This window comes from Rhinatrema bivittatum, chromosome 12 (assembly GCF_901001135.1).
Source record: "Rhinatrema bivittatum chromosome 12, aRhiBiv1.1, whole genome shotgun sequence".
NCBI lineage: Eukaryota > Metazoa > Chordata > Amphibia > Gymnophiona > Rhinatrematidae > Rhinatrema > Rhinatrema bivittatum.
The window spans coordinates 66,927,660-66,938,943 of record NC_042626.1 but is presented as its reverse complement, the minus strand read 5'-3'; the positions used below and the strand labels follow the sequence as shown (position 1 = coordinate 66,938,943).

At 48.2% G+C, this 11,284-nt stretch overlaps 1 long non-coding RNA gene across 1 annotated transcript; it reads right to left on the bottom strand.

Moving 5' to 3' along the window:
• Positions 1-238: 238 nt before the first annotated feature.
• Positions 239-8,597, bottom strand: LOC115073745. The gene is made up of 2 exons (XR_003852093.1): positions 6,287-8,597; positions 239-409 (listed from the first exon to the last, which is right to left on the bottom strand). It is a non-coding gene; the product is annotated as an uncharacterized LOC115073745 (long non-coding RNA).
• Between the last annotated feature and the right edge of the window lie 2,687 nt (positions 8,598-11,284).

Genomic DNA, 11,284 nt, shown 5'->3' with positions numbered 1-11,284 from the left:
GCCTAATACCCTGTACGCCACGTGACATCTGCTTGGGCTTTAGGTAAATATCAGCACAGCAGCACCCGATTTGCCCAGATTCATGGTGCTGGAACTGACTTTGTAAGAGAAGCTTTCAAGAACATATAACACTAAAATATGTAACTTCCAAGGAAATATTATTCACATTAGCGAACAAGAGAGAGAGAGGCCTCCCCCACCCAGTATTAGCAAAACTGCTGACACTGAATGCCAGAGCTCTTACTTACATTGATTTATTTAGACTTTTAACCTGCTAGTTCAAAAAAACAACACTTCTAGGAGGTAACAGCAAAAAGGCCACCACAAAAGGTGCAATTTAAAAACAGGAGAAGTTCAATAATAATCCTGACACAAACCTACAAGCAGCAAAAACAAACAAAGAAAAAACCTCATTAGACTCACGTGACCTGTGAGAGGAGCGGATGTGACCGTCCCTCTCTGGCTCCCTGCCTCGCGAATCCACCCTCATCCCGCGCTTCTTTTTGGTTTAAGTGAGCCTCTGTTAGTTCCGTGTTGGCCGGTATACTTCCCTGCACGTTTGTGGGCAAACGATGGCGACGAGGGCGACTCGCAGGGACAAGGAGCCGGTGCGCGAAAAAGTGCGGCCTGCCGACCCAGCTTCGGAGGACGATTCCAATATGGCGGATGCCCCGGGGCCGACGAGCTGGGCGGACCTCCGAACCGCAGTAGTCGAGGCCTTAGAACCGGAGTTCAAAAAATTATCTGCCCAGATCGGTGAAGTCACGGGGGCGCTGGCCGGCTATGAAGTGCGCTTTTCGGCTTTGGAACAGCGGGTGTCCGATGGCGAAGACGGAGCGCAGTCCATGCGGTCGGAAATGGCCGCCTTGAAAACGGAACTTCAGCGTCATGGTGCTCGCTTAGAAGACCTCGAAAATAGATCTCGGAGGTCCAACTTACGGCTGGTGGGGATCCCGGAATCGGTGGATGATCGAGACCTCCGTCAGAAATTGGAGTCCTGGCTGATCCGTGAGTTGTCTTTGCCTACTTTATACGGGCCCCTGCGCATTGAGCGAGCGCACAGGCTGGGGCAGAAGAAGTCTCAACAAGATCGCCCACGCGTCGTCATTCTAAAAATTTTGAACTATGCCCATAAGGTGGCCATTCTACAAGCTACACGCCAGGGGACTCCCTTGCATTTTGAAGGGAACAAAATCCTGGTTTTTCAGGACTTTTCCAGTGCCTTATCTGCCCAGAGGAGGGCTTTCTCCCCGCTGTGCACCCAATTGTTTAACATGGGCCAAAGGGCCGCGATCATCTATCCAGCTCGGGTGCGGGTGAGTACCCCGGGGGGACCCAAGTGGTTCACTGAGGTGACGGAGCTACAAGCCTATATTGCCACCCAGGGCACTGCAAAGGAGCGGCGTACGGATCAAGGGCATTCTGGTTCGGAGTCTGGTTGACTTTTCTTTTTTCAGTAAGAAGACATCAAATGCCAACACACAGTACTGTTTGCTACCTGAGTTCCCCCCTTTTCACCGACAGCAGTCCCATGGAGTTCCGGGCTTGATGGATTGTATACCTTGCAGGCTTAACTTGGTTTCCCTCCCACTTGTTCTCGGTTTTGTGTTACGGGACTGTTATCTGAGACTGTTGTGGTTTTCAGTTCCCAATTTGTGGCAGGTTCAGTGTGGGAACCAGGGGGTGTGGGGTTCACTGTTCAGTTCATTTTCGGTTTTTATGTGGGAAGCGGGATGGGGGTGGATGGCAGAGGGGTGGGGACCTTAGTGTCTTCAGTGGTCTCTAGGAGGGGGACAGTGGTCACCCTCGCAGGGAGATAGAGATACGCGACCAACGGATTGGATGGTCGCCTGGGGTAGGGAGTGGGAAGGGGGACAGGGGGGAAGGGGTTCTCGGGGTTCTGGGTCTCAAAGGCTGGGGTCTCTTTATGGATGGTTTAAGCTATGGGGTGGGGAATTCACAGTTTCGGGGCGGTGGCTAGTGCTGGGATGGCCATTGCCCTCACAGTTTTGGAAATTTCAAGTTGTGTGGTTTACTTATTGTTGGAATGACATGGGGTAATGGCTGCTTCAGGCCTTAAATTGGTATCTTGGAATGTTTGTGGGTTGCATTCCCCCATTAAAAGGTCCAAAGTTTTACAAGCCCTTAAGCGACAGGTTGTGGACATTGCGTTTTTACAGGAGACTCATCTTAGTGATGTTGAACACCAGAAGCTGTGTCAGCTGTGGGTGGGCTCAGTGCATTATGCCTCTGCCACTGTACGGTCGGCCGGTGTGGCAATTCTGGTTAGGAAAAACTTGCAGTTCCAACTCCTCTCAGAACATAAGGACCCACAAGGTCGATTTCTTCTCTTGGAAGTCCAGATTAACCAAGCAGTTCTATTGTTGTGTAATGTTTACGCACCTAATTCCCATCAGTTGCCCTTTTTCACTGAGTTACACAAAAGGTTGCTTCCCTATATAGACCACATGTTGGTGGTGGGCGGGGACTTTAACTCCTTGCGAGAACCGGACTTGGATAGGTCGGCCACCACTGGAACCGCTCAGGGGAAGGGACGGGGGATCTCCCTACTTGAACACCAGTTGCATTTAGCGGACGCCTGGCGGACCCTACACCCCTTGGAGCGCGATTTCACTCACATTTCTAGGGCCCATGCGACACATTCTCGCATAGACTACTGGTTCCTTAGTACGCATTCTTTTTCCAAACTCATGGGGGCGGGTATCGGGGATATTGCTATTTCTGATCACGCCCCGATATGGATTGAATTGGCTTTACTCCCTCCCTCCGCGACTCCTAAGCGCTGGCGGTTTCCTTATTACCTGGCAACAGACACGGCCTTTCAACAGTATCTTTTAGAGAAATGGAAGGACTTTACCACATCTAATGCTCAGCATCTGGAGGACCCGGTCCTGTTTTGGGACACGGCTAAGGCGGTTCTCAGAGGGGATATTATCTCATACTTAGCCCACAGGAAACACACCTTGAATCAGCGACTATTGTTGCTGACCAAGCAGTTGCAAAAGGCGAAGAGAGTGTTGCTACGCTCTCACACAGCTACCACCAGGGGTGAGTACTTGGCGATTCAAACCGCCTTGAACTCTCTCTTACACCAAAGGGCCACGCATAGTTTAACTTACTATCAACACAGATTTTATCGCCATGGTAATAAGTCGGGGAAGCTTTTGGCGAAATTAGTCAAATCACATGGGGGGTCTAAGCACGTTACCGCCTTGCGGTCCCCGCAGGGTCATCTTGTTCATACCACCAAGGATATTTTGCGGCTTTTTCAGGATTTCTATACCACCTTATATCAGGCCGGTGGAGGGGCGGGGGACCAGTGGGCGGATTTCCGCGACCGGGTGCAGGTCCCCTCCATTACTTGGGCACAGTTAGAGGAGCTCAACCGGCCCATCACGGAGGATGAGGTCCGTACAGTCATTAAGACTTCTCCTCGGTTTAAGGCACCTGGCCCCGATGGGTATAGCTCAGACTTTTATAAAAGTCTGAGTGACCCGCTATCTCAGTTTCTTCCGCAGGTGTTCCAGGCCTGGATATCACAGGGGAAGTTCCCGCTCCATGGTAATGTCGCCCATATTACTTTAATTCCTAAACCCGGAAAGGATCCACTGCAGCCTGCTTCGTACAGACCCATCTCCTTACTAAATGGGGACAGAAAAATTTTGGCTAAGATATTGGCAGATAGGCTGGGTGTTATTCTCCCGCACCTGATCCGTTCTGGACAGGTGGGCTTTGTCCGGAAGCGCTATGCCCTAACCAACATTCGACGGATTGCTGGGGCTATTGACCTCTGCACTAGGGATGGGATTCCTTTTATTATTGCCAGCCTGGATGCCGAAAAAGCTTTCGATAGGGTCGAGTGGGGCTTTATGTTTGATGTGCTGAGAGACATGGGATTTGGAGGGTTTATTTACCAGGCTATACAGCTGCTATATGCCGACCCGGTTGCTTCTCTGCTGGTCAATGGAGAGTTCTCTCCCCCTTTTCCGGTGACCAGGGGCACTCGACAGGGGTGCCCTTTATCCCCTCTACTTTTTTTGCTGACGTTTGAGCCCCTCTTACTGGCTATTCAGTCTGCCCCTAAGATTTGTGGCGTCCTGTTTCAGGCACAGGGCCGGAGGGAGGTATTTAAATATGCCGCTTTTGCGGATGATTTGCTGGTATTTTTAACCAAACCGACCCACTCCTTGCCGGCCCTATTGGAGGTAGTGCGGGAGTATGGGACATTTTCTGGCCTTCGTATTAATTGGGAAAAATCGGAGGCATTGGGATCCCCGTCTACACTTCGGGAGCAGTGGGAGGGTTCTTTTCCTTTACATTGGACACAAGAGGCTCTTCAATACTTGGGAATTAGGTTGCCGATTAATTTATCTACTATGTATGCTCTTAATGTATCCCGCCTCCTTAAAGAATCTACAGAAAAACTACGTCTTTGGGAAAAATTGCCATTGTCGCTTGGGGGTCGTATTCATTTATTTAAAATGATTATATTGCCTAAGTGGTTATATATGCTGCAAAATATACCTGTGATGTTGCGACATAAGGATATTCAAGCTTTGCATACACTGTTGCGGGCCTTTTTGTGGAGGGGGAAGAAGGCTCGGATACCGCTGTCTTGGTTGATGGTCCGTTGGGGAGCAGGCGGTATGGGGGTTCCCGACATCCAAGCTTATTGTATGGCAGCTAATCTCCATTTGATACGAGATTGGCTGATGGATACCTCCTTCTCTGTGGATACCTTGGGGGAGAGAGCTCTGGTGGCCCCATTTGCCCTTACTTATGTATTGATGGGACCGACTAAAGAATTGCCATCCCATATTTCTGCCAATCCCTTGATATTCCCTCTTCGGAAGACATGGCAGTATATTACTAAGCAGTTGGGGCTCCCTACTTGTCACCCATACTTGCTCCCCATACAGGGTAACCCAGAATTTTTGCCGGGTACTCAAGCCACCAGTCTGAGCGGTTGGGGTCCGAAAGGTGTCACGCATGTTGGTCACTTGCTGGATTCTACGGGAGCATTGATGCCCTTTTCGACCCTGCAGCAATCTTATGGTATCGCTCCCACCCAACTTTTTGGTTATCTCCAGCTCCGTCATTACATCCTGACGTTGCGACTTGAGAATCACAGTCCAGCCCAGTTCCATAAACTGGAAGATTTCTTCCACTTAGAGTCCCACAAATCTCTCTCTCTCTCCCAGTACTATAGGGCCCTTCTTAAGGGGCGCTCTTTCAGTCATTATGAGACCTCGGTAGAGCGGTGGGGTAAGGATGGTGTATTTACTATTACTGTTGATATCCTGTCTGCTTGTATGGGGAACTTGAGGAACACTACTGATAACATGTACTTTCGTGAAATGCAATACAAGTTTCTCCGAAGGGCATATGTCTCCCAACAGGTTGCCTGGCGTGCTCGTCTTCTGCCGGATTCCACTTGCTCCCGATGTCAGTTAGCAGTTGGCACTCTGTCCCATGCCTTTTGGGCATGTCCGCTAATCCAGATGTTTTGGCGGAAAGTTGTTACTTATTTGCAGCGATTATTGAATGTGACCTTTGCGTTTACTCCACAGCTGATATTATTTGACTGTATCCCCCAAGCACAAGTTCGTAAGGCCGGTTGGTGTAAATTACTTAAAAAGGCCTGGTTGGTGGGGAAGAAGGTGATCCTCCTGAACTGGCTGGAGCCAGCAGCACCCTCTTATTGGACATGGCGCAACCATTTTCACCGGATGATGAATATGGAATGTCTTACGTCTAAGCTCTTGCCGGGTTACCGCCGATCCTTCTTGGACATCTGGGACGTTTACTTGCAGGACTTATCTCCTCAAGCGCGGAGTTCAGTATTGAATGCTTGACACTCAAGGGGCGTGGCCCTCTACTTAGCCCATGGAGCCTTTGACTGTTTATAGCAAGCTGGGATTCCTTACTACCTATTTTCTTATAACCCCCGTATTGAGACCCATGGGAACACCGGGGGGGGGGGGGGGTTGTTGTGGGCCCTGAATGCCACAATTTTTCTTGGGGGCGGGGGGATGCATAAGAGTACTGCATCTCCCCCGTCTTCTTTGTCTTGGTATTGGTTCTAGTGGTGTCCCTAGGGATGTCCTTGGGATTTGGGGTTCCCTACAAAATTTTACATTGAGTGTTCTATCATGTTCATGGCTAATTTGTTCTTGTTCATTGTTTGTTGTACCTAAGAGCAGTTGTTTTTTTACCTTTCTGTTGTATGGCATGGACACTCAATAAAAAATAGTATTTCAAAAACCTCATTACATTCAGCATTTCGAACTATGGTAAAAATTTATAGAAATCAATAATCAACTATGGATCAAAACTAGCTATGCATTTTAGCATATTGGGTGGGGGCACATTTATAGAAAACACAATATAAAAACATAATACAACCTCCTTCCCAAAATTTCGCTCTGCTTTGCAGTCAACAGCCGGAACCGTCCAGAGAAAAAAAAATCAAATTCAGTCTTGCCCGATGAGCTGGAATCCATCTGGGCAGCAGCACGGCTTTCAGGCATGCAGCAGACAGATTGTCACTGGCTGTACTGAATCTCATCCCCTCTTCACCCCCACTCCTGCTCCCCTTAATTCAACATCTGAAAGAGGGGATCTGGGGAGAAGAAACTGGGGCAGTGTCTTCACCTCCTACTGAAATGCTTTGAGAGGAGTGCAGGCTAAGGAAGTTTTAAAGTAGAGAGGAAAGCAAGAAAAAAGGGGGCATCTACTTTTATGAAGCCAGCAGTTCCCTGGCCCAAACATGGGAGACCTGTGATGCACAGATGTGGCAGGAAATAGGGACTATGGAAAGCCAGAGGTGGCTGAGCGCAGCTGGCACCGGCTCTGAGAATCCAAGTGGCGTCAACCGGCATGGTTATACCGCCCTCTAGTGGAAAGCACGCCTATCACATCTCACTCCCTCTCATCATCCATCATCCAGGCACGCATCTGCTAGTTCAGGGGTGGCCAACTTCGGGCCTCGAGAGCCACAAACAGGCCTGGTTTTCAGGATATCCATCATAAATATGCATGAAATAGAGCAGCATTCAATGGAGGCAGGGCATGCAAATCTCTCTCATGCATGTTCATTGTGGATATCCTGAAAAGCAGGCCTGTGTGTGGCTTTCGAGGACTAGAGTTGGCCATCCCTGTTCTAGTTCAATTCTTTCATTACCATTTCTCATCATGCTAATATTTAAAAGTTCTTAGTTACTATGCCCATAAGTTGACATGCATAGCTGTGGCAATACCCCTCTAAGCAGTCATTTTCATGCCTACCAAGTCTTTGGCCCACTGCCCTCGGACGCAAGTGTCTTCTGAAGATCTCACAGTGCTGGAGAGAGGATCAGGCACAGCCCTATACTCTAACCCTAAGACAGCTCTGTCCTCCCAAAGACTGTGTTTGATTTAAAGGGTTAACTGCTCCCCCCCCCCCCCCCATCAACTTCCATCATGTTCAAGAATCACTGGGCCAGATGTACTAGTTTTCCCATAGAAATAAAATGAGAATATGGCTTGTAGTACAGCTGGACGATAGAAGGCTCTGTAATCTCAAGAAGTAGAAAATAATCATCATCTTTTGATGCCAGCTGCTAACTGGGCTCTGTTGACTTCAGCTGCAATTCTGACTGTCCTTGAGCAAAGTTGTTATTTTGAAATAAAACACAGTGCTCATTATACACCAAGCAAATTCTCCCAAATGTTATATCCCATGGACATGCTGGCCCCCACCCCCTGGCTTCTCCTGCCCTATCCCCTCCAATTTAGAGACAGCAGCTCTTTGGAGATGGGGAAGAAAACACCAGCATCTGGGGCTGTGTGGGCAGCAGCAGACACCCCCAACATCTGGAGCTGTTTCTGGCACACTGTGACTCAGTTCTTATAGCCAAAAAGCAATACACAATCAATTTTCACTGCAGATTGCAACTGCCAGCCGGATGTGTGCATAGTACAAGCACACTGGCCCTTACAGCAGTGCAAAACACACTGCAAAGAACCAAGACGATTCTGGACAATGGAACATTCTCATTCAAAAAAGCTTTAGCAAATACTGGAACTATTATTAAGGCCAGTTCCTTTAAAAGTTATAATACAATCGTTTGTACCAGCAAAATTGTTGTTTTGTACCAGCAAAATCTATTAACAAACATGGTAGATGCTGGCAGATAAAAGACTGTCTGCCTGCGCTGCTCTAGCTAAGGACAGCTCCCCCTTACAAGCTTGATCACCTCACTGACAGGCCGATGCAATGCCTGCACCCGCTGAAAGGGGTGCTCATGACTGAGCGCCTGCTCTCCTAACGTGTGCCGATCCACCTCTCCCGGGCGCCTGATTTAAGATTTAAATTGGCTGCCTCGATAAAAAAAAGAGGGGCTAGGAAGGATTTTGCATCCCTAGTGCCTCCTCGGCATCGAGCGCCCAGGAGAGCTGGCTGGCAGCAGGTTAGGAAAACGGACGCTCAGTTTTACAGCCACAGGTCAGGAAAATGGAGGCTTGTTAATTGAGCGTCCATTTTCCTAACCTGACTGCTGGCAACACGTTTTTTCTTTTTAGACTTCTCCTTTTCTGGTTCCTCCAACTTAACATTGCCACGATATTAAATCACTGAAACCTCAGAAAAGCAGTATTTTCTGCTTTTCTGTAAAAGCTTTGGGCTCCTCAAGAATTAACTCCTGCTCCCGGGCAGGCGTCAATTTTTTAGGGTAAAAATGTAAATTCATGTTAATGAGGCTATTAGCTATTCGCTCCCCAATGTAAAAAAAAAAAAATGTGCGCCCATGCACACATAAGAACTTGCCATGCTGGGTCCGACCAAGGGTCCATCAAGCCCAGCATCCTGTTTCCAACAGAGGCCAAACCAGGCCACAAGAACCTGGCAATTATCCAAACACTAAGAAGATCCCATGCTACTGATTAATAGCCGTTAATGGACTTCTCCAAGAACTTATCCAAACCTTTTTTGAACTCAGCTACACTAACTGCACTAACCACATCCTCTGGCAACAAATTCCAGAGCTTAATTATGCATTTAGGTACAGAAAAGGGCAATCAAAATGATAAAGGGGATGGAACAGCTCCCCTATGAGGAAAGGCTGAAGAGGTTAGGGCTGTTCAGCTTGGAGAAGAGACGGCTGAGGGGGGATATGATAGAGGTCTTTAAGATCATGAGAGGTCTTGAACGAGTAGATGTGAATAGGTTATTTACACTTTTGGATAATAGAAGGACTAGGGGGCACTCCATGAAGTTAGCAAGTAGCACATTTAAGACTAATCGGTGAAAAATTTTTTTCACTCAACGCACAATTAAGCTCTGGAATTTGTTGCCAGAGGATGTAGTTAGTGAGTGTTGCTGAGTTCAAAAAAGATTTGGATAAGTTCTTGGAGAAGTCTATTAATGGCTATTAATCAAGTTTATTTAGGGAATAGCCACTGCTATTAATTGCATCAGTAGCATGGGATCTTCTTGGTGTTTGGGTAATTGCCAGGTTCTTGTGGCCTGGATTGGCCTCTGTTGGAAACAGGATGCTGGGCTTGATGGACCCTTGGTCTGACCCATCATGGCAATTTCTTATATTCTTATGTGTGCATTAGCGCACATTTTTATTTTTACATTGGGGAGCGAATAGCTAATTTACATGTGATGAGCGCTATTAGCTACGCGCACGGTTGAATGCGTGTTTTGGACGTGCTAAATCCCCGTTTTGCATGGGGGGTTATGGATGCGTGTCCACTCACATGTTGAACTGGACGCTGCGGCCAGTGCATGATATCGCATCAGCCTGTAATTGCTTTAGCATCATCACAGGTCCACAACCGTAATATCATCCCAGAGGACCTGGCCCTGAGAGTACTCAGCCTCCTTCTCCTCCCTGGGCCAGTTCTTCCATTGACTACAAGGGATCGTTCTACAGTCCCTACTGCTCTCTCGGAGACATTTAGAGAGACACAGACTGTCTGCTTGGGCAGTGGGCAGAGAGAACCATAAACTGCTGTGAAGCCACTGAAAAGTTCTTTGTTCATTTTATCAGCCTGCGCAGAGGGAGCGAGCCATTATTACATCAACAAAGACCACTCCCAGGCTCCCACAGCCCACGTTGATAGTATGGGCCGGGTCAGGCAGGAGACGCTTTAGATAGGAACAGAAAAAAAAAAGGCTCTTTCTGATCCACCTCTGCCTGCTTACGTTTTGCCTGTAAATTTACCCATCTCTCACGCCGATCCAGTACAGTGCACTGGTTAACCCGTGGTTGGACGTGCGTTTTGGACATGCCCCCGAAGCTAATAGCACTCATCACATGTAAATCCATGTTGATGAGCCTATTAGCTATTCTCCCGATTAAAAAAAAAACAAAAACCACGCACCTAACAGACATTTTTACCCTCAGAAATTAACACCTGCCCAAAGCAGGCATTAAAGCAGCCCAAAAAGTGTACAGAAAAGCAGAAAATATTGCTTTTCTGTGCCTCCTCCAACTTAATATCGTTGCGATATTAAGTCAAAGGAACAAAGGTGAGGACAACCTTTACAAAAAAAAAAATAAATACCTGTGAGCAGGGTAGGGAAAGGGACGTTCAATGAATGGGGTGCATTTTCCTAACCTTGGCTGTGCACAGTTTAAGAAAACGCTTGTAAAATCGCACGTCCATGTTCCAAACCCGCCGACAGCCACCTCCCCTGTGCGCCCGCTGCCGAGGAGGCGCTAGGGGCGGTTTCCTCTAGCGCCTCCTTTCTTAACACGGCGGCCGATTTAAATATGAAATCAGGCGCCCTGGAGAAGTCGATCGGCGTGCTTTAGGAGAGATGGGGTGCTCAATCATGAGTGCCCATTCTACACGCACTGATATCGCATCGGCCTGTCTATGCACACATTAGCTATTACGTTTATGCACAGTGCTGGGTGACTGCGGGTCAAAGTGCATTTTTTCTTTACTAGTTCTAATTAAGTGCTGGCCTGACAGTGCTACAGCAAGCAAGCAGGAAGAGAGAAAAACCTTCCTTTTTTTTGCTTCCCAATACCTGGGCTTCCGGTCTGATTGAAAACTGACCCTGGGCCAGCTGAAGTGGAGCCAGGAGCTGCCCATGGGCACAGTGTGAGATGGCCGCAGTGCTCACAAGACTTCTGACTACAGGTCCTAGCCCTGGTCATCGTGGCAGTGATTGAGCATGTGAGATAAAGGAGCCGTGGGGCATAATGCAGGCTTGCGGGGCATTTTCCATAGAACTGATCTTCCTGTGGGGCAGGAGGGAAGGGCA